The 24,155-nt window shown below is 42.2% G+C and overlaps 1 long non-coding RNA gene across 1 annotated transcript in view; it reads left to right on the top strand.

Moving 5' to 3' along the window:
* LOC129532166 (uncharacterized) overlaps nucleotides 1–23,727 on the top strand; it is a 266,092-nt gene extending 242,365 nt beyond the window's left edge. Inside the window, exon 4 of the long non-coding RNA XR_008677807.2 lies at nucleotides 22,394–23,727. This is a non-coding gene — a long non-coding RNA (uncharacterized lncRNA). The remainder of the gene's footprint in view (nucleotides 1–22,393) is intronic.
* The last annotated feature ends 428 nt before the right edge of the window (nucleotides 23,728–24,155 follow it).

Genomic DNA, 24,155 nt, shown 5'->3' on the forward strand with positions numbered 1-24,155 from the left:
ACCATGGAACACTATGCAGCCATAAAAAAGGATGAGTTCATGTCCTTTGCAGGGACATGGATGAAGCTGGAAGCCATCATTCTCAGCAAACTAACACAGGAACAGAAAACCAAACACTGCGTGTTCTCACTCATAAGTGGGAGTTGAACAATGAGATCACATGGACAGAGGGAGGGGAATATCACACACTGGGGCCTGTTGGGGGGTGCAGGGCTAGGGGAGGGACAGCATTAGGGGAAATACCTAATGTAGATGACAGGTTGATGGGTGCAGCAAACCATCATGGCACGTGTATACATATGTAACAAACCTGCACATTCTGTACATGTATCTCAGAACTTAGAGTATAATAAAAAAATCATTATTTACTCCTAATTGCACACTGAAGAGAGTTCAAGCCCATTACCTGCTTATATCCCTGACCCCCTTTCTTCTCCTCTGGCCTCATGCTCTGTGGTCTAGTAGTACTGCCCTGTTTCCTGCCTTTGTCTGCCCCATCATTCCCCACCTGGACACCAAGCCAGGAAATACAAGGCATTCAATTTGATACTTTGGTGCAGTTACTCATGCTGCTTCCTCTATTTGAAAAGCCCTTCTAGTATCCTTTCTTCTGGCTAACTCTCAGCCCAAAAAGTTCAGCTCAACCATAGTCTTCCCTTAGAAGCCTTCCATGACCAGCGGATTCAGCTAATGGGCTAGTCTCAGTGTTTATAGAGCCCCTGGCCATGGTCTTTTTGTCATGGTTGCAAGAACTCATCTTGAAATGATCTCTTTACTAGATTCAGACCTCCTCAGAAGTAGATATGATGTCTTATGCATCTCACCAGCGGATAACATGATGCTTGGCATATGGTAAATGCTCAAGAAAAAATAAACTGAATTACTGCAAACCCTTCATATCAATTAGTGTACAACCAAAAGAAAAAGCAGAAACCACTCAATATTGAAAATAGAGGAATTTAATACCAAGACTTTAATTGCACAAATAATGGAAGAGATGAGAAGCCAAACATGGAACAATGAGGCAAATCAGGAAGAAGCAACAGCAGGAAATTCAACCAACCTTGGGAGGAGGTAGAGTTGCCAGAGCTACAGGGCTGAGGCTGCTTAGTGGAAGCTGGAACCAAGGAGGGTCTAACTGCAGACAGCTGGAACCTCCACTGTGAAAGATGACGCCCAAGCAAGAGAGATGGATAGAGAAATGCCATGGTTCTCCCTGCTGTCTGCTGTACATTCTCCTGCTCATTGCTCCTGTTGGCTGAAACCAGCTTGGAAGCCAGCTAGGCTGACTAATGCAGCCTGTGGCAAGCAGTTCCCTGTGATGTAGAACTGAGCAGTGGAAGGGTGGTGAAGGGTCTGAGGGCAAACAGGTGGACTCATTGGGGTCCCCTCATTCTGAAAATAAGAGAGATAGGAAGGAAAGCTACCTAAAGTAGCATGTGTAATCATTTCTTCCTTCAATCAGTATTTACTTAGTGCAGTTATTCATGACAGTGTTTTTGTCTGTGACATCCAGATAAGATGATGGGGACTTGCAGATCACATCTCCGTGAATATCATGAACGCACCCAGGAATATTAGCCATTACAAGTGCACATATCTTCTCATTCCCCACACGAGAAGGACATTGGGATTCACAGGTGTGAGAACTGGCATTGTTGTGGGACAAAGAACAGAGAAATCACCTATGACAGAGACAAGTTTCATAACCAACCCAACTGTCCAAGTTTACCATCGTCACTTAGAGGCTGAGAACTGCAAGGCATGGTTAGAAGATTCTCCATGTATAAATGGGCCAAGTGATGTCTACAAATTAGGGCAAAACATTGAAGGAAGATTGTAGAGACTTTATGTGAGAAGGACTTATCTCAACTATTTAGGTATTGATAGTGGCAGTACCCTGCCTGGAGCAGCCACTGCAGGGATGCCAACTGCAGTGGGGGAGGCGCAGCCAGGGCCGTGCACTCCATGGAGCTGGCAGGAGCTGGGAACAGGTGGGAGCCCCACCCTCAACTGAGTTGATGGGGTGAGAGCCCCATGCTCCCTGGCACAGATGCCGTCACCCAGCAATGGCTCTGGACTTGGGTATCTCTACCCTCTTGGGGGCCCCAGGAAGCCACTTGCCCCCACAGGCTTGAAAGTGCCTGATCCCGCTCCCCGGCCTCTCCCTGCTCCTGGTGCCGTCTCTGGAGAGGAGCAAAGATGTGGCTGAGCCTGGGTGCTATTGCAATCCAGCTGGGTGTGCATGTGCTCAGGGTGGTGCTGACACCTCAGCCCCCTGGTGCCTTGGTACCCTCCAGACTTTGGGCACTGACAAGCACAGGAGGGAGCCCAAATGGGGACTGAGAGTGGCTCAGGGCATGTCTGTAGGTACCTGTCGGCAAGAACAGCCTGGGCGCTATGGATGGAATGTTGATGGCAGGAGGCAGAGAGTTTCCTGGGTGGAAAGGGGTGAGTCCCTGGTGAAACCCCACCATAAGCCTGGGGGCTGCACTGCCAGTTCTGGTTGAAGTCTGCGGCTGGAAGTGAAAACTTACGGTGCTATTTTTGGGCCCACCCATGGACCAATCAGCATGCACTTCCTGCCTTCTGAGTCCATAAAAACCCCAGACTTAGCCAGACTGGAACAGATGTGGGCACTATCAGCCGCAGGCAGGAGCTACCCACTTTGGGTCTCCTCGACTCTTTGGGACAACTTGCCTGTGGAAAGGAGCTACCCACTGTGGGTGTCCTCTCTGCTGAGAACTGGACACTCATTGGGATGACCTGCCTGTGGAAAGGAGCTACCCACTTCTGGTCTCCTGAATGCTGTTCTGTTGCTCAATGAAGCTCTTCTCTGCCTTGCTCACCCTCCAGTTGTCTGCATACCTCATTCTTCCTGGATGAGGGACAAGAACTCAGGACCAGCTGAATGGTGGGACTGAAAGAGCTGTAATGCAAACAGGGCTGAAACATGCCCTTTGCTCACCATGTTGCAGGTGATGAGAAGGAGAGAAGAGAGAGGGAAAGAAGAGCTGCAACCCCAGACCTAGGAGCTCCCTGAGCTGGGGCTATGACACCCTCTTTGGAGATCTATGGCTTCTGGTGTCTCCAGGCTTCTGGGTGCCACCATGTTGCCTGGTACCTGCAGTGGAAGCTACTTGCGGTACACATGGTCCAACCACAGCCTCACAAGGATCTGGCGCCTATGTCAGCACCTGGAGCTGACCACCCTGCCACAGCCAGAATGCCTGGCACTAGGTGGTTTCATAAATATTTGTTGGCTGACTCACTGCTTTCCTTTTTGCATTAATTCAGAATGAAATATGAGAAAGATAAAGAAGTGACTGGCCTTCCTAGCAAACACTTCCCTGGGAAACTGTTGTCTAGGCCTTCTTCCACTCCACCAAGCTGGGCCAAGCTCGGCCACATCTTTGCTCCTCTCCAGAGAGGGCACCAGGAGCAGGGAGAGGCCGGAGAGTGGAATCAGGCACTTTCAAGCTTGTGGGGGCAGGGGTCTTCCTGGGGCCCCCAAGAGGGTAGAGATACCCAAGTCCAGACCCTGTGCTCATTCACACATCCTTCACTACTCTACACCTGGCTTGCCCATGGCAGGCGTGGGATCTGGGCCGGTAGCAGGAGCTGAGCACAGCCTGCTGGACTGAGTGGGCAGAACAAGCCCAGTGGGCCTGAGCAAAACTCATGCAAAGGCACCACCTGTCACAGAGGTTTTGAGGTGGAAAAGTGACACTCCCAAGGATCCTGTGACAGTATTTCAGCTTAAAAGATTCATTTTTATGGAGTTCTATTATTTGGACAATTGCCTTAAATATGAATTTCAACTTATTTGTATAGACATAACCTACATCATACTGCAAGAGAGAAAAAATTTTATAAGGAAAAAATGTTACACAGACCTCAAGTTCCATGAATGGTTCAACCTACACAAATGTAGTACATTATTCTTGTGATTCTAATGTGGCTTAGCACAATTTTTTGAACATTATGACTAGCATAGCAAGCTTTTAAAAAATATAAAATAATTTCTTAAGCATTGGGGTATCCATCTATTTTTGTCTAATCTTGGCTATACAAATTTCACAATAATTGTTTTAAAACATTCAAAATTTTTAAAATTATTGAATCATGAACAATACACATCTGTATTCAGAATTGCTGCTTATATTTTTAAAGTTTGGCGAAGAGAAAGTATAAAAGTAATAGAATCTTGTTTACATTGATGATTATTTAATCATGGGGATGCTGAGCACATAAAATATTTCTTATTGTTAAAATCCCTACATGGCATTTAAAAGTACATGGATTCAAGGTGCTTTATTTTATCTTCAGCATACCACTTATCAGAACTTAATATTTGTATTTGTATTTATTTTTACATGTTTATTGCTGATATGGTTTGGCTCTGTGTCCCCACCCAAATCTCTTGTTGAATTGTAATTCCCAGCGTTAGGGGCAGGGACCTGGTGGGAGGTGATTGGATCATGGGGCTGGATTTCGCCCTTGCTGTTCTCATGATAGTGAGTGAACTCTCACAAAATCTGATGGTTTAAAAGTGTGTGGCACTCCCCTCTTCACTCTGTCTTTCTCCTGCAGACATGTGAAGACGTGCTTGCTTCCCCTTCATCCTTCTGCCATGACTATAAGTTTTCTGAGGCCTTACAGCAATACTTCCTGTAAAGCCTGTGGAACTGTGAGTCGATTAAGCCTCTTTTCTTCATAAATTACCCAGTCTCAGGTAGTTCTTTATAGCAATGTGAGAACGGATTAATATAATTGTCATTCTGCACTCCTGTGGGGGGAGGTGTCCTTCTCTCTTGTTTTCTGCTCTGTCCCTGGTGCCTAGAACAGTCCCGGGCACACAGAGGTGACTTCATAAATATTTGTTGGCTGACTCACTGCTCTCCTTTTTGCATTAATTCAGAATGAAATATGAGAAAGATAAAGAAGTGACTGACCTTCCTAGCAAACACTTCCCTGGAAAACTGTTGTCTAGGCCTTCTTCCACTCCACCAAGCCGGGCCAAGCTCTGAATACCCACTTATGTGTGCAGATGCTAAAAGAAGAGAAAGCCTGTTAATTGCAAACTGTTTTTCAGTGTTGCTGAAAGGTCACCACTATCAATTATGACATATATTTGAAGAGAAGGAAGTCCTGTCTATATGGCAATATATTCCATGTTGTCTAATTTGTTTGCTGTAATAAGGCCAGGCCCAGTTATTGATGAATCAATCATCCGTGTCTTGTATGCTGATGACGCCACCTAAGTCTCTCTCTCAGGATAGTGGTGTTGCATACGGAGCTTGGTGCTGGGCTGTATATTATTAAACTCCATAAACATGTTGAACATTAATTGCAACTGCTGTGCAAGAAAACATTTTTTTTCCTTTTTGTGGTGGAGAGTTAAGTAATTTATACAGGATAACTAAAGCCTGTCTGTAGGCAGTGGTGAAATGCTGTTAAATCAATCCGTATGGCCGGTCTCCACAAGAGAATCAATTGTATGACCTGCATGGGTGAATGATATAGGGCATCTCAGCCGTGCTGAGTTCTTTCTTGCTGTAAACGGACTAGCCCTTGAGGTGTTATCTCCACATATTTCATGAGGAAAGAAGTAGCAAAAATTACAGGGTCAATTTAAACAAAAAATAAATGCTCATCTCAGTTAATTCAAGTGAATAGGAATTTTCCTTGATTTTCTTTTCTGTGTGCGTTCTGCCTTCAGTATCTAAATAATGATCTTAATGCTTCATTTCACTTTTGTGGCACAAATAATTTAGTTCAGGGGAATAAACATCTTCTGATAAAGGCAGGAGGTGAGGCCTGAGGCCAGGCCTGGGACAAGGGCCTTGAGCTTTTAGTTCCCTGGAAAAGCAGCATGTAAGTTTGGTGCTACCTTTTGATTACTTTCTTTCTGCATGTTAGGGCTTTGCTTCAACTCTTTTATTTTCATTTATTTTCACTGTAGTCTTTCAACTAATTTATTACTTTTAAAAGTGTTTTAAAGGGCAACTTTGAAGAATGCCATCAGAGAAAGCAAACTGCTTTCTCACTCCTCTGTCCTCCTAACCTCCCAGCTTTGCTGCTGGCTTGGTTTGATTTAATGTATTAGGGAATGATAATACTCCCCTAATTATAAGGACTCACCTGCATTTTCTAAGAAAAATATGCTTCTTAACTGGTAGATTCGGAGTTAGTTTTCCCTATGCATCCACAAATGGCATTTACATAGAGTTGTAGACTAAGGAATAATTTAAGTCACATAGATTTATAAAAATTTAGTGACTCTCAGTTTTCAACAGAAGCCTGGTTAGATTGTATCTTGGGTTTTCTTTATTGGAGAATGAAGAAAGTAAATCTTATAAAATGCAGGGCAGGTCAAGGTGCATGCATTAGTTTTTTACTCCTTGATTTTCCATTGGGAAGCATGAATTGGAAAGTCAGGATGAACTGTTTTGACTGTGATTTGTAGATTATATATATAGGTTTTCTCTGAATTTCTTCATGCAACCGTTATTCTGATAGTATTACTTCTTCTTGGAATAGGGGTGTGTGGGTGGAGAAGGTTCCCTTCCATCATGTATTAGTCCCTTTTCATACTGCAATGAAGAAATACCAAGATTGTGTAATTTGTAAAGAAAAAAAGGTTTAATTGAGTCACAGTTACACCTGGCTGGGGAGGCCTCACAATCATGGTGGAAGGCGAAGGAGGAGCAAAGGCATGTCTTACATGGTGGCAGGCAAGAGAGCATGTGCAGGGGAGCTGCTCTTTATAAAACCATCAGATATCATGACACTTAATCACTATCATGAGAACAGCACAGGAAAAACCCACCCCATGATCCAATTACCTCCCACTGGGTCCCTCCCATGATACATGGGGATTATGGGAGCTATGATTCAAGATGAGATTTGGGTGGGGACACAGCCAAACCATATCACACTATTTTATTGGATTTTGATGGTGTAGACAACTGCATTAAGCATAGCACATAGAAGTGGTCATGTGATGGGGACCAGATTAATCTTAGTGCCCCATCCCCTTGGTTGTAGTGATCAGCCCAGGGATGGATTTGAGACTCACACCAAGTCACTGAGAATTTTTCCATGGAATTTTTTGTATGGACATATGTTTCTTTGTTTGCTACCTGAGATGTTATAAGTCTGGATTGTCTAATAGGGCATTCCCTAGCACCCTCTCAGACTATCCTTACTCATGGAGGGAATGTTGTAAGAGGGAGAGAATGACGGCAACACACAAACAGAAGCAGTAGGCAGGAGAGAAAGAAAGAATGAGAGAGAGATAGCAAGAGTGAGAGCACACACAAGTGAGAGGGAACTATGGAAAGTGTTTAAGTGCCCATATTCCATGCTTTCTTGAAGCCAACTCCTCCGAACTCCCGTGTTTAAAGTGCTCATTACATTTTAGAGGTTTTGAGTTAGTTTTCTGTCATGTTCAAGTACAGGTTCAAAGTAATATATATCTCAAGTGTGTGTGTATATATATATATATCTCAAGTGTATATATGTATGTGTGTGTACATATATATATATATAGCACTAATATTAAGCACTAATCACTGCCTTATTTGCCTAGGAAGTACCAACAAGTCTCAGATTTTTGGGAGACCCAGGGTTTCAGAGAAAATATAGAATGGCCTTGGGGTTTAACCTGCCTGAAGAGGAAGTGGCAAGAAGTTGCATTTACACATCAACCTTAGGCACAAGTAATTTTTCATCCTAACCAACACCCTAACATTCTTCTGTAATGCCCTCAAGCTTTTAAGACGTGACTTTTTTTTCCTTCAGTTCCTTTTATGTTTCTAGATGCAGCTGTCAACAGTCACTTCTTTATTTTCTTGCTTCTGTTTCTTAGTTTTGTTTCTCATCTTTCGAGATATACATGCAAGAATGGTAATTACTACCAAGCCATGTTGACTATTACCTTTGAGCAGGGGAAAATATGCCTCCCCTAATTCTCTAGGAATGCAGAGAACTAAGAAGCCATGATCCTTTGATAATTTGGTGATCAGAGTCTTTGCTTTGTTCCCCTGATCTTGGACTTCTACAGATTTATGACTACAAGTTGTAAAGATTAGTTGCCTTCTTTGCAGAAGTCTCAGGATCTGATGTCAGATTTGTCATGTGGCCTTGAAAATGTGAATCAAGGTTGAGAAGATTCAAAGGTTGAGGGAAGCTTCTACCCCAAGGAATTGCCTCTTATCTTTCAGATGGTGCAAGATTTTGCTCTGCTGTGTGCTGGTTCATTTTTTAGATATGTGACCATTTTTGATAGCTATTGAAAAGTAATGCAGAAGAGAGAGCCCTTTGAGGCGATTTAAGGTCTCCCATTTGCCACCCTTATTGCCAAGAGTACAGCTTCATTATGACATTTACTGGGGAGGGAGATGGCAGAGAGTGGAATGAGTATTGGACGTCAAGTTGGAGAGCCTGGGATGGGAGTCTCAGCTTTGCTCTAACTAGCTCTGAGGCAGTGGGCATGTTACTTATGTTTTGGAAACCTTAGATCAAGCATCTGTGAAATGAAGGAGATGGTAGTACTTGCTTCATGGACTTGTTGTAAGATACAAAATAAAAATGAGATAATAAATATGAAAGTACTTTGTGTATGGAAGAGAGTGGCTGAAACATAAGGCAGTGTTCTTGTTAAGATGCCATACATTAAAAGGCGTAACACATTCCAGAAGCATAACACAAAATAAAAATCAACTCTGCCTGGTGGAAGTTTGTTTTTTTGGAACAAAATATTTTTATTAGGATCTAGCAGTTGGAGGAGGTAAAAGATTCTGTGTTCATAATCTTTGTGTAGCTTTAAAATGAAAAACTCTTTGTCTATACTGGGGGACAGGTAAAGTCTGTGAATTGAGCCAGCATGTGCACCCACTGTGAGTGAGGAGATTGTTCTGCTTAAAAACTGCTAATATGTATTTACTGGTTTGGTGCATTCAGAATTGTTTATTCAGATTGTATAATTTCATAAAGCTCAATATTGATGTGTAGACACAGGCAGTTCTGTTGGTTATTTTGGCTGTGCTTAAATGTTTTGCCAAGAGAGAAATTGTGATCCAGGTTTTCCTCGTTGCAGCGTGTGCAACTCTACACCATGCACACACATGCGCACACTTCCCACCCACCCACAGAGATTGCCAAATCACTGCAGTATTGAGGCTTCTGTGATATTAATCAGGAGCGCTGTGAATCATCTAAGAATCTGCAAGCCGTGGAGACTGACTTTGCCTGGGCATGAAGACTGCCACTCCCCTTGGTCATTAGGTCAGATGGTATAGGCACTATATCTTGCCATCCCCAAACCCCCAAGGACCATGAAGCCAGGAAAGGGATGCAATGTTCAAATTCAAAATTTTACAAGGGGATGCTGTCTCTCATAGCCCTCCTGGTCGGTCACAGAACAGCTTGATGGCATGGGCACATGATGAAAGGCTCACTGTGATACACTAGGGTTCCCTGCCTCTTTTCATGGATGATTTTGAAAAATAGCTCCAGAACAGCTAATTACAAAATAAATGAAAAGAAGTCTCTCTGCCCAGAAGAGTTCTGAAAACAAAAATAATGTCCTTTTTTTTTTTTTTACACAGCATCCTTTCCAGATAAGCCCAAGGCCAAGAAATAACTCCCTGAGAGCAGGTTAGAAGGGGAAATCTGTGGACATTTTAGAAATAGAGTTTGCCAATTTATTCACATGTATAAAAGATGATTCTATCAATACAGGGAGGCCTGGACTTTCATTAAGAAGAAGAGAATGCAGAAGGGTTTTAACTAGCCAGTTACTGAGAAATCTGTAGAATTATTTGGCAAAAATAAACACATAAATAGCAGGGTAGGCAACAGTGAGTAATTAAATGTGCACTGTAATACAAGACTTCTTTAAGAACTTCCTGGATAAAGGAAAACAGCAAACCAAATGTATAATCCACTAGCTAGGTCCGGTTAAGAAGGAATCAGCAAGAGAATCCTATGGAAGGCAGATGCTAGTGTTGCAAATTATTTTGTTTTCTAAGCATCTAATCCCCATTAACGCCACCAGACTTAAAACACAGGCTTGGCCAGGCACGGTGGGTCACACGTGTAATCCCAGTACTTTAGGAGGCAGAGGCAGGTGGATCAAGAGGTTAGGAGTTCGAGACCAGCCTGACCAGCATGGTGAAACCCCATCTCTACTAAAAAAATACAAAAATTAGCTGGCTGTGGTGGTGCGTACGTGTAATTTCAGCTACTTGGGAGGCTGAGGCAGGAGAATTGCTTGAACCTGGGAGGCAGAGGTTGCAGTGAGCCGAGATCACGCCACTGCACTCCAGCCTGGGCAACAGAGTGAGACTCCATCTCAAAACAAACAAAGAAACAAACAAACAGAAAACACAGGCTTATCAGCTCCTTGCGGGGGGGGGGGGGTGTGGGGGGGAAGGGAAGAAAGGAGAAGCTACAGGGAGAAGAGCTATAGAGAGTGGCAGTAAAAAAAGAGGATGAAAGAAGAAAAGGGAAATCCTGGGGAGAAGGTTGGAGAGGGAGTGACAGAGAGAAATGCAGGAGCCTAAGGGAGCAAGATGGGGCACTACGAGGGGAATTGCCCCAGGGAAAGCCTGTGTCTCAGCCCAAGATGTGAGTGAGACCTTCCCTTTGGGGGCTGCAATTGGTCGTGAATTTGATGTCTAAGTAGGTTTAGCATGCTTTCTTCCAGAATGTGTCTTCTTCTGAAGTTTCCTACCAGAGCCCCAGTCTCAGGCAGAAACATGTGAACTTCCCTCCAATATCTGTCTTGTGCTCCTGCAGGATGCTTTTGCTCTGGGAGAATCTCCATTCTGATGGTTGGAGATGGGGAGGCTCCAATGGGCAGAGCTTCCTGTGGCTTTCGGTCTGTCCTGGGTGAGTTTCTTCTGATCGTTTTCTATGCACAATGAAAGTGAGAACTCTAGATGACAGGTCTGAGACCAGCAGAAACCTGGAGTAGAAGCGGATACACAATTTTAATCATGAAGATCTTGCTATATTAAAGCACACTGGAGACATGGCACCTCAAATGCAGGTTGTAGTCTGTTTCCTCATCTGTCTCACAGAATAAAGTAGACTAGGTGAGATAAATGTTCTCAAAAGTGCTTTAAAAGTGTGGGATACTTAAGAAAGACAAATGACTACTATTGCTATTTTGTGTCAGAAGATGTGCTTCTATTTTCACCTGGTTTAAGCCAGGGCATGCTTCTTCTGATGTGATTATCTGACATTTGGGCCCAATAAACAGGTTTCTATAAACCATTCACAGAAAATATGGAAACTCCTCTTCTTCTTGCTCTCCATTTTGTTAACATGGGATACTAGGACTCAGAAATGGACATCTGTGTTCATGTGGTCCTAATGGAAGAAACTGGGTTTCAAGTGCAGGAGCTGAGGGCCTGAGAGGTTAGGTGATTTGCCAAGTCAAGCCTTTTCCCTGCCAAGTGCCCGCTATAGGATACCACTGTGCTGCTCCAGAGTGGTGCTCAGGTGCATAAGACTCTGTGCTTTGCAGGTTCACTCCCTGCACCCCATCTCTGCTCTGGCCTGGTGTCCCGGATGGGACACAAATGAGCTGACCATTATGAACCACTTAGCACTGAGAGGAAAAGCTGCAAAACACAGGCATGTAAGGGATTTGGGAAAATGAGTTAAGCCAAATTCTACATGAATCCAAGGAATGAAAGTCTGGCTAAAAGGCTGGTTTTGAGGTCATTGACAGTCTTCACAAGCAGGTGACTGGGTCAGTCCAGTGTGATGACAGTGCTGGGTGGCCAGTTTTGTGTGTGTGGGAGCGGGAAAGTTCGTAAATGACATGGAACCAGGAATCTGGAGGAATGTTCCCTGAGAAGGTGGAAAACCTGGAAAGAAGCCTAACCAACAGCCAATCAAGCCTGGACCTCTTTGCACCAGTGGTGGCTGTCTCGAGCCCCAACAGCATTCAAAATTCCAGGTATAGAGTGCAAGGAAGGCGCTTGCGGAAACCAACGACCTTTGGAGTTTTCTCCATCTGTAGGTTCTCCAGCACTTTCCCCACATGCATAAGCTTCTGGAGGTGCTCAAGGTCCACATGGTGGCCAGCTAGATTAGCAACAAACAACTCCTCTTTACCTGGCCTAACCAGCATTCTCTGTTGCAGATGTAGCTTTTCTCCAGGCAGAACCACAGTTTTAGGTGAGTGAGAAAGAACGCTTCTCACCACTCTCATTTAAAGAGTCTTGTGAAATTAGAGATAAGAAAAGAGGTTACTTTACGGAAACCATCACAGTGTTTTCTTGGCAGATTGCATATTGAGACAGGAATTCCCACACAATCACAATCTTTTGAGTATCACTGTAGATCACTCACTGTCACCAACATGGGAAAAGGAGGTTTTCTTATTCACCTGCTGCATCCTGTGTGCTACATTCCCCTTTATCTTCTCCTGTCAAGCTATGTAGAGGAATCTATACTTGCTACCAGCCTTCTTGGTCTATGGAACACTGGCTAGCAACCAAATATGATCAGTTCCGTTTCTGTGGGCCATGAAATCTGGACCCCTGGCATCTCCTCTGGCCTCAGGTCCACAGACTGGCCTTTACCAATGCTGTATTCAGGTGCTTCCCCCAGTGATGGAGTCTGTGTTGCTTCCTTCTCAGCATGTTCTTAAAGACCATGCTCCTCCTGGTTCATCTGCGAGCACTTCTGCCATTCCCCTATATACTCAGCTTCCTTCTTCTCGAAGAGCAAATTTAAGTTAGTTATTGTCCCCAGAAACAAAAGAAAGCCCCCTTGCTTCTTTGGTGGTTCCCCCATCCCAGGGTGTGTTTATATGCAGCCGGACTTTTAGAACATGAGAAAGGTCTGTCCTAACAATCCCATAACTACACATGGCCAGACTGATTGCTGAAGAGGGAAGCCTAGGACCCATGCTCTTCTGTGTGCAGTCTCACCCTGGGTGTATGCATTCTTCTCACTTTCATTTTGAGTGGGTATTTTGCCCAGAACTCTGTCTTGGGGGCTTCTTGTCCTCACTTCTTCATAATTAAGTAAGGCCCTTCCTTATTCATCCCTTTTGATGTGGTTTGGCTGTGTCCCCACTCAAATCTCATCTTGAAATGTAGCTCCTATAATTCCCACGTGTTGTGGGAGGGACCCAGTGGGAGGGACCCAGTGGGAGGTAAATGAATCATGGGGGCAGGTCTTTCCCATGCTGTTCTCATGATAGTGAATACGTCTCATGGGATCTGATGGTTTTATAAAGGGGTGTTTCCCTGCACAAGTTCTCTCTTGCCTGCTGCCAACTAAGACGTCCCTTTGCTCTACCTTCATCTTCTGCCATGATTATGAGGCCTTCCCAGCCAGGTGGAACTGTGAGCCAATGAAACCTCTTTCCTTTATAAATTACCTGGTCTGTGGCATGTCTTTATCAGCATCATGAAAACAGACTAGTACACCTTTTGATGAAATAAGAGCAAATCTGTCCAGGTGCAGTGGTTCATGCCTGTAATCCCAGCACTGTGGGAGGCCGAGGTGGGTGGGTCATCTGAGGTCAGGAGTTCGAGACCAGCCTGGCCAACATGGTGAAACCCTGTCTCTACTAAAAATACAAAAATTAGCTGGTCATAGTGGTGCATGCCTGTAATCCCATCTACTCAGGAGGCTGAGGCAGGAGAATTGCTTGAATCTGGGAGGTGGAGGTTGCAGTGAGCCGAGATTGCACCAATGTACTCCAGCCTGGGTGACAGAGCGAGACTCCATCTCAAAAAAAAAAAAAAAAAAAAAAAAAAGTAAAAATCTCTGAAACATGAGGTTGGCTCCTTAGGTGGCCCAGACACATTCTAAGACCTAATTCCTTTTCAAGTTTACTGTCCTTTACAGACTGGGGAGTTTGAGGTAAAGAAAGATCAGGAGGACAGAAGACTATTTAATTAATGCATTACATGGAAACCACTGCAGGTGTTTTAAGTAAAAGGACATTTAATAGAAGGAATAAGGTGGTTATAAAATCCATTGAGCAGGTACCACTAGGCTACATTTTCAGGAATGATTTCCAGAAAAATACGGAGCTGACCCTCCAGAGGACCACCTCTGTAGCTACCACTGTTCATATATTCAAGAGTACATCCCATCAAGAAGCTGCCATCACCGCTACTGCTGTGTAACTGCCCAGGAAGCTGGAGGAGGGACCCTGCACACTTGCAGAAAAGTCTCATGTTTCCTGGACTGTGCTGGTTGGGGACAGCAGCCAAGAGGAGCAGGCAGGTGGTCACTGCCTCACTCCTGCCTTTGAAATCTTACAGGAGTGCATCCAGGCTTCAGGTAGAGCCCCCAACTTCAGGAGAGTCTGGGAAGCATAGTTTTTGGTTCTCAACTTCTCTAACTGAAAGGATGGTAGCACAGAGGTTTAAGGACCTAATTCACAGCATCCACCTCAACTGTTGTTGGCTTTTATGCATCTGCTGCATAAATTTTCAGAGTTACAATATCATTATAGGAAAATATATTGTAGAAAGAGACCTTGGAAATTACATATGTGGTATCTCATTTTACAGGTGTACAAACTGAGATGCAGAGAAGTGAAGTGACTCCTCTAAAAGCCACAATGCTCATTGTCGGTAGAGACAGGGCAATAATGCTGGCCTCTTGGCTCTAGATTATTTCCAATTCAGCACTTTTCGCTTAGGAGTCCCTGGGCTTGCAGGAAGGCACACAGGGTTGTGTTAAGAGTACAAGGAATCAGGCCGGGTGTGGTGGCTCATGCCTATAATCCCAGCACTTTGGGAGGCCTAGGCAGGCAGACCATCTGAGGCTAGGAGCTCGAGACCAGCCTGGCCAACATGGCGAAATCCCGTCTCTACTAAAAATACAAAAATCTGCTAGGCGTGGTGGCGCATGCCTGTAGTCCCAGCTACTTGGGAGGCTGAAGCATGAGAATTACTTGAACCTGGGAGGTGGAGTTTACAGTGAGCTGAGATTGTACTGCTGCACTTCAGCCTGGGCGATAGAGCAAGACTCTGTCTCAAAAAAAAAAAAAAAAAAAAAAAAAAAAGAAAAGGAATCAGAGCAAACTAAGATTAATACAGAATTAATTTTACTTGTAATTTTAATTATGGGGGAAATGGTGTTGTTTGCTTTAAACCAAAGCGCTATGTTATTGTGCACACATTTGTGTTATAAACATGGCATTTCCTGCAAGGGTAAGACAGGCCAGGTTTCAGGACTTGCTTCCAGGGCCTGCTCACTCCCTTGTGCTGTTGGGGACCATTCTGGGAAAGAGCTTGAGAAGCTTGGCGGCACCCCATGCTGCTTTCTTGTTTCAGATATTGTCACAATATACTTTTGTTGAGTGCCATGTAAAAGTTTCATTTTCACTCAAATGCCACTTGTTCTGTGAAGTCTTCTCTTATGCTCCCGTTGTAATTAATTGCTCCTTTCTCTGCACTTCCAACGCCCCATATTTATTGCTGGATTATAGGACAAATTATGGTGTGCCTTGTTTTATGGTAAACTCCACATGTTCCTATCTCTTTTATAATGATGTGAGGGCATCATGGTCAGGGACTGGGTGTAATTTATTCTGAATCCCAGCACCTAGCACAGCACCTTTTCTTTTTTCTTTTCTTTTTTTGAGATGGAGTCTCGCTCTGTTGCCCAGGCTGGAGCGCAGTGGTGCCATCTCAGCTCATGGCAAGCTCTGCCTCCTGGGTTCACGCCATTCTCCTGCCTCAGCCTCCCGAGTAGTAGCTGGGACTACAGGTGCCTGCCACCACGCCCGGCTAATTTTTTGTATTTTTAGTAGAGACGGGGTTTCACCGTGTTAGCCAGGATGGTCTCGATCTCCTGACCGCGTGATCTGCCCGCCTCAGCCTCCCAAAGTGCTGGGACTACGGGCGTGAGCCACCGCACCCAGCCAGCACCTTTTCATTTGGAATGAAGTGGTGGTGGGTATGGGAATGTTTCCTCTCATTCTTTCCTCCTCTTTGGGTAGCATAGGATGGGACTTCCCTGTTCCTTGTGGCAGGGCCATGTGCTTTGGTCTAGCTGATGAAATGGGGTTGACATGGGTCACTTCTAGGCTGAAGCAGTGAAAAGATCTTGTATGACCCTCCAGCGTTTTCTCCTCTGCTTTGATGACTGTGGAGGTCTTATATTGAAATGACAAAGCCACAAGAAGAAAATAGGGTGGCTTCTCTGGAGAGTTACTCCAACCAGGAGAGGAATTTGCCTAAGGGGAAATAAACTTTTTCTGTTTTCAGCCATAGAGCCTCTAGGGTTTGTTTTTCCAGCCTGGGCTAGCCTTTCTTGACTCAGACAAGTGGCCTATAGTTCATGGAATTGCATAAACAGCCCAGATACCTATAGATGTATTTCCTACAATGATACAATTTATTTGCAACTTTCCTCTTCCTCCTTGATATAACCTCTCTTAGACTTTGGGAATTCTGAATGAGAAAGGATAACATGTTGTTAAACTCTACAGGGGCCATAGAAATAACTGGGCAGAAGTTGTCACCCAATTCAATTATGCCATTACCCAGCCTAGGAAGGACTGAGGCCATTTGGAAAGCAATGAATGTCCCCAGCAGATGGGAAGGTACCATATCTCACCCAGGAGTTACTGTACCTTTGACATGTGAGGGAAATTTACAACCCCAGTGGCTCACCTTCTCCACCTTGGCACCTGCTAATTTTACTTAGTTGTCTGTAGGGAGCACAGGAAGACATGGGTTGACTCAATGGCTTTTCACTCTCTGTGCAGAAATTTTACTTTGTTTATGTGTGATTGGTAGCTTTCTGCATTTATTATAGGTATGCATTTATTTTTATACACACATTGTGATCACATATATGCAACATTTGGAGATTATTTCTGGGAACTTCAGAAAAAATTTCAGAAGACAATAGGTGTTTCAAACTGGTCTTATGTTTTGCTGGTTTAGTCTCAGAATATTTTGCCATTATTGACAGAAAATTTTATTCCGGCTCCACCTCAGGCAAGATAGTTCTCCTCTCTGCACATCCATTTCCCTCTCTGAAAAGTGAGGCTAAAACTTACTCTTCAGGTTGTGTGGATATTGGAGAAAATGTTTGTAAAGGATCCAGCTCATTACTTGGCAGTTTGTAGGTATTTTATAACAATAATTGGGTAACACGTATGTGTTATATTCAGATAGAACATCGCTGTTTGAAAATTATTTATTTTTGAATTTCAGTTGACCCTCACCATGGCTCTTTGAGGTAGGTTTTATTACCTTTATTATGTAGCAGAAGAAAGTGAGGCTTAGGGAGGGCACAGTGAGTTGTGCAAGGTCACAGACTAAAAAGTGGGAGGCCTAGAATCAAATCTGACTTGTGCTGGTGCTGTAGCTGGGAGGTGCCTTGAGGCAGTGATTAACAGCAGAGCAGAGAAGAAAACAGCCTGGGGTCGTTAGTACAGTGCCTGGAAGAAAGTGGGGCTTCAACAAATGGTTATGATTATTGTGTGATAGGTACCGGTAACCATGAACTATGTCACCTAGTTCATCTATTTCAAAGTAATTCATCATCAGGGACCGTTTGGCCTCATCCAAGTAGCTTCTACAAATAAAGCTAATATGTTATTCAGACCATGCTATGTAAACCACTGCGAATAATCAAAGCATTTGAACAAAAGAGGAACAAATTATTAAGAATTATTGGGTGGTCCAAAAGTAACCACGGTTTTTGCCTTTGAAAGTAGTGGCAAAAACCGCAAGTACTTTTGCACCAACCTAATAGTTTGTATATAGTCATCCACCGGTCAGAAAGCCATTCTCTGTACATTAAAATGTTAGAAATAAAATATGGCCCTTCTCTGGGGTGCAATAAAAGAACCAGAGGTTTGTACCTTAAAGAAGTTACCATGTATCACTTCTCACATGCCTCTGTTCCTCCCAGATGCCAGACAGCCAAGATGCTGGCTTAGTTCAGGATGGAGAATAATTGTGCATGTCAATATTTATCCTATCCCAACACTCAAATTAGCTCCTCTATAATCAAGCTGGAAAACACACCTCCCCCCTTGTAACCTGCTCTTCTACATGCAGCATTCTTCTGATACAGTTACTCATTTCAATTAATCTGAAAACAGAGGGGGTTGAGCTGCCCATCCATTTGGCAAGGGATTTGGGAATAGGATCAAAGTTGGTTTTATTTCAATAGCGTCCCTGGTGAGCTGTTAATTACTTGGGTTTCAAATCTGATGGCATTTGAAATAGAATATTGAATTACACCTGTGTTTGGGGGTCAGTTTATCTTCTGATATGAAGGTAGATTTGTGGCAGGAAGGAACAGGAGGAAATGAAGTTAGTTTTCTTCCTGTGTTTGATGGGGGAAGGTCTTTGTTGCTGCAATATTCCTCAGGGCTTTGCATACTGGGTTAAACCAATAGGGAAAATTATGTTTCAGGAACTCTGAGCAAGAGCAGACCTCCAATTATCCCTCAAACCAATTAAAAAATGTAATCTTAGATTTGTTAATATGAAATATCACTTGCATACTTACATAATTTTAATTTTTTTTGGTTTTGAGTACTTAAGGTGAATTGAAAACCAGTTTGGTGGAAAACTGAAAGTGGAATTAATGTTTCTGACTTTAGTGTTCTAATATTTGTGTAGAACATTTAGATTCTAAATTTATTGAAAAATAAACATTTTGTCTGTTTGCAAATTTACACTTGTCAGAGAAGATATCTTATTTTGGAATATTTCTCTTGTTCACTAATCTCCAAACATGCTCACCTCTTTTCTGTTCCTCAGACTCCCCGAGCTCTTCCCTGCCTTGAGGTGCTTGCTCTCTGCCCCATCTGTCATTTCCTAGCTCTGTGTTTTATTGTTTAGGCTTTAACTCCAATTTCACTTCCTCCCAGAGGCTTTCTTTCCCACTGACTGTCTCATCACTCTATGTATTCCTTCAAAGCGCTGATCACAATTTGCATGTATTTAATTCATTTATTTGTCACAATATGTGGTGTGTCTTGCCCATGCGAGCAGGCAGGTGCTTAGGCTGTCTCCCATACTCCTGTATCTTCAGTACTTAGCCTGGTCCCTGGTATGTTGTAAGCATGTGGTATTTCTTTGGTGAATGAACAAACACATGGAATGAACACAAACCATGGACAAACCTTGTCTTTTCATAGTGCACTGACCAAACCATTTGGATAGTATGATATTCAGGTTCAGTCCTTATGATTTAAAATATAATTTTATAAAGCTGGACAGTAACTGAAAACCTGTTGCAAACCTGAAACCATTTTGGCTAGAGAAAACTTTGACAACACTGTGTATTTGGGAGTGGAGCTATTTATACAGCAAGGACTGCTGTAGCTTCTCTCTTGGTTTCCCTTTAGACTCTATCATTGTTTCTCCATCTGTGGGTCTTTCCTCTTGTCTCCCCCTCTCCCCCCTTTTTTTTACATTCTGCTTTTTGACTCTATTTCTACCTTACAAAAACTGCTGACGACTTTCTCATGGGTTAGCTAAGAAATAAATACAAGCTATCTTTCTTTTTATCAAATTCATAATAGCTGTTACTGGTAGAACTGATGGCAACAAAATAAAACTGACAATGACTAAAACAACTCATGGTAGAATTTGTTATTAGCTAAAAGATGGCAAAATTAAATCTTACAAAATTTAGACGTGCAAAATTTGATTTAGGAAAATTGAACTTTCTCAAAGTAAAGAAAACTCAAAATGGCAGAAGCTGTCACTTAAAATTCAATCTGGCTAAAAAAAAACCTGATTTTCAAAATACTTTTATAAAATTTCTAAGGAAAAGGTTTGATGCTGACCAAATAATATCAAAGAAATGAAAATGACGACAAGATAAAAGCATTTACCTTATTTAATCAAGAGAAGGTGAGGCTGGAGGAAACTCAATGAATAAATCTGAAAGTATGGGAACGGCTATTGTGCTGAAGAATGGATCGTGTTCTCCTTTTCCACTGACAAAAAGAAAGGTCTGGGAACACAGAAGGGAGCTAAGGAAGAACTTCTCATCCACAGGGGGCTGGGAGGCCCTAAAATACATTAAGACAATTTGGGGAGTGAGGGATTGAAAAAGTGTGTATGTGGTCGGGGGAGCCCTCTCTGAAGTTTCTGAAAGAAAATGTAGTAGGAAGCTATCATTCTGAGGTGGTTTAAGTGCATTCCTTTCTGACTGAAGATACAAAGATGAATGAGGAGTTTTCACCCTCTCAAGGACTCTTTTAGGCTCATATTTCTATGACTCTATGACATTTTAAAATTCTGTTTTGCTCTTTGGTAAGAAAGTGAAATTGTGCTGTTTGGAAAAGGGAATGACAAAGCTTTGTTGAGAAGTTGCTTTATATTTTAGTATTAAAACTTTAGTGTTGTTTAAGTGGTTTAAAGATTGTTGTGTTCCTTCGACTTAGGTTTCATAAGTCTAATATTTTTTAGGAATTAGTTTTGTATGTGTGCAATTCTGTGAATAAAATGGTCACTGTGATGACTCCTAAGGATCATGGGTTTAAATTTGGAATAACAGAAATATTCACTCCAAAGGAGGAAACATCTAAAGGTTGAGGAGGTAAAAAATGATCCTTTGTGATAGCAAAAATGTAATTTCAATCTTCTGGAGAAATAATATACAGATTGTATAAATGAAGAATCTTTGATGATAGCTTCATATACGTACATATGAAAAATGCAGGCAACCATATAACTGATTGTGATTTCTAGGTCTACAAGTCTGTAATAAAGGGTTGCACCAAACAGGTGGGATGGGAGACTGAATGAAAAGATAGGTCCCCTGGATCATCCCAGAGGACAGGAAGTGACTCTGATCAGAACAGGAAAAGGTTACCATGAATAGAACCAAGATGGCAACCATCAGTAACAGGCGGAGAAAGCTCTCCCTCTGATGATTGGGAGAGTTAGTCTGCTTTCTCTGCTCCTCTAGCATGTGGGTATCATGGGGGAGGCAGTAATTGTGAAGAAGAGACCATAGTATTCAGGAAGAAGGAAGCAAAGATATCTAGTAAGCAGAAGGAGACTGAACTAAAGAGGAACTGAAAGAAAATTCTAGGCTGTTTCCCAGTAATTACGTTCAATGAAATCCTGGGAAATGCTAAGAGACCAAATATAGCAGTGAGTGCACCCTAAGCTAACTTCTCAGAAAAGTAGTAATAAACCATCAGTGGTTGTGGATGAGATTAATGCATTTTGCAGACCCAAGTGCCAGGAATTCAAAGGTACTGTTGGCCATTTCTTCAGCCTAATGTTAGGTACAGATCATGTAGCATATTTTGTTAATATAACTTTGTGGTAAGAATATTTGTCTTGTATTTCAAATACTCCAGGAGTGCAGGAGAATGGAATATATGCCATCTGCCAACATAACACGAAACAAAATACCTGGACGAAATCATGAAGTCTTGCACGTGTATGTTATGACACCAGGAAGGCAATGCATATTTTTCTCTTTTCTTAGCTTAGAAAATAGTCACATATCCAGTTTTTAAAAATATCAACTTTCATGGGGATGATGCCAATAGATAAGGAAATCTACAAGGGCTGGATTAAGTTATCAATGCCTTTTGCTAAGGATTAGAAATTACTAAAAGAACCATGTGAATACACATAGATACACACATAAATATGCACACACACATGCATATACTTGTTTTTTTCCATGTGCTCCTATTGAATTTCCTATGGTGATTAGTAATAAAGTTGAGTGTTTATTTTTGTTTTTTAAAATAAAGTGTGTTTATTATTTATTATTAAAGTGTATGTAATTAAAATTCTTATTTTATTTTTAAAGGCATATCTGAGTATTTTATACTTTTTATTTAACAATCTTGTGATTTAGATCTCAAGGCTACATCCATAACTCTCATCTATCTAGTGAAGGATACCCTTATTTTAGGCAAAGTACCGAGGAGGGACAGTGTTATAAGCCCAGATTTCTAAATTGATGGTTTATGACAGGGCATCTCTTTTCCATAGTACTCTGAATAATTAGTGTTTGATATAGAAGAAAAACACAGAGAATTGACCTAAAACAAGATGCTTTAGTTCTGTATATTTTTATATAAATTATGGGCCTAACAGAAGCCTGAATCTTCAAGCCAGTTTTGAACATTAGGAATGTGGGCTGTTAAAAGGTTAGTTTATTACAGACAGACATGAATTTCTAAGCGATTTGCATTGGTCAGATGAAGTTGTTGTATCTGCACTTCTTGCTGAATAGACTTAAAAAGTCTTCTTATGTAAATTGTTTAAAGATAGGTTTTTTTGCGTGTGAAAAAGTGTTGACAAGTAAATCTAATATCGACAGGATTATAGCTTATGAATATTTATGACAACTAAGTACCCTTATATGGATTTCCTGTTGTCTCCTGCAGCACTCTCCTCTCCAAGAAATTTCAGCATGGAGAGAAAGAAAGTTTTACCACCAATTTGTGCCTGAAACACAAGATGAACAGACGTCTTCTGCATTAAAAAAGGACACAGGCATGCATTAAATCCCTTATGTCTTACTTTTTAATGATGCAATTGTGAATTATGTTCTTGTTGCATTTGTAATTAGAGGCTGCAGCAGATGGTGAAGACTTATTTTAAAGTGATGTGTCTATTAAAATAAGCCACACTGCCAAATGATTGTTCACTGTAACAGCATCTTTACACCCCTGAAACACTCTGATTCTTTGTTGATGTGCGGTTGATTACCACAGCTGATTACATATGTGCACATATTTGCTCAAAAATGTATCAGGGATATTTGATATGTGCAATACTTTATTTTAAAGTGTGTGTTATCACAATTATAGATAATGAAGCTTTCAATGAATTATTCAGTTACACCATCTACAAAGGGAATGCACTGATTTCCCTTTTCAATAAAATTAGGCATGAATCTTTCTAAACTATTGAGGCCGATCCTCCCCACACAGTGGGAGAAGCATTGAACGGAGAATAGGGAATTTCTGAGTATTGAAAGATTCTCTTATCTAAAATCTTGTAAAGAGCAGATTTTGTAGGGTGAATTCAGTCTATGAATAGTGATGGTTTCTCCAGCTAAATGTGGGGATGGAGGGAGATAGGCATTGAGGAAGGGCCAGGTAAAAATGCAGTAGAGTAAGTAGTGAAATTGATGGCAGGTATTGGACTAGGTTAATCTGTGATAACACACAATACCTAAATCTCAGTGGCTTATAAAGATCTACTTCTCTCTCTGACTACATGTCTAGCATGGTTTATAAAAGGGACTCTGCATCATAGTCCATAAGGGACCAGGCTGATGGAGACTACATCTCCACACAGCCTTCTGCAATCCCTTTGCCAATAGGAAAAGGATGTGGTAGCTTATATACTAGCTTTTAAACTTCTTTCTGGAAGAGTCACATGACATGTGATGAAACCTAACATTAAGAAGGCAGAGAAGGCCGGGTGCAATGGCTCACGCCTGTAATCCCAGCACTTTGGGAGGCCGAAGTGGGCAGATCACGAGGTTAGGAGATCGAGACCATCCTGGCTAACACAGTGAAACCCCATCTCTACTGAAAATCCAAAAAAATTAGCCAGGCATGGTGGTGAGTGCCTGTAGTCCCAGCTACTCGGGAGGCTGAGCAAGGAGAATGGCGTGAACCCGGGAGGCAGAGCTTGCAGTAAGCATTGATTGCGTCACTGTACTACAGCCTGGAGGACAGAGCGAGACTGTCTCAAAAAAAAAAAAAAAAAGAAAGAAGGCAGAGAAGTATAACACTACTCTATGGTTGGACAAATTTAGTGAACAACTGTTATGACCAATTCAGAGTGTGATTTGCTGCCAGGCTGTGTGCTCTTTTTCTACCATCTACTCTGACTGTTCCATTTCTAACGTTGTGGTCTTGAAATAACACCAGATTGACTCTTTTATGTTTAGCAAAGTATGTAAAGACTTTTAGAAAAAGGTGCAAGTTACCTGGAGGGGCAGAGAAGTCCTCAGTTTAACATTTCCCAAACTGTGTTATTTTAAGAGGTGTTAATGCAGAACAAAGAATTCCATGGTCAACTGAACCTGGGAATCTTCAGGTAAGCAAAGTTATACAAATGTCTTTACTTCTTGGGGCCTTTAATATGTTAATGTAGATATTCATAAGGCCACTGTGTGCAGGATTTCTCAAT

This window comes from Gorilla gorilla, chromosome 11 (genome assembly GCF_029281585.2).
Source record: "Gorilla gorilla gorilla isolate KB3781 chromosome 11, NHGRI_mGorGor1-v2.1_pri, whole genome shotgun sequence".
Classification (NCBI taxonomy): Eukaryota; Metazoa; Chordata; class Mammalia; order Primates; family Hominidae; genus Gorilla; species Gorilla gorilla.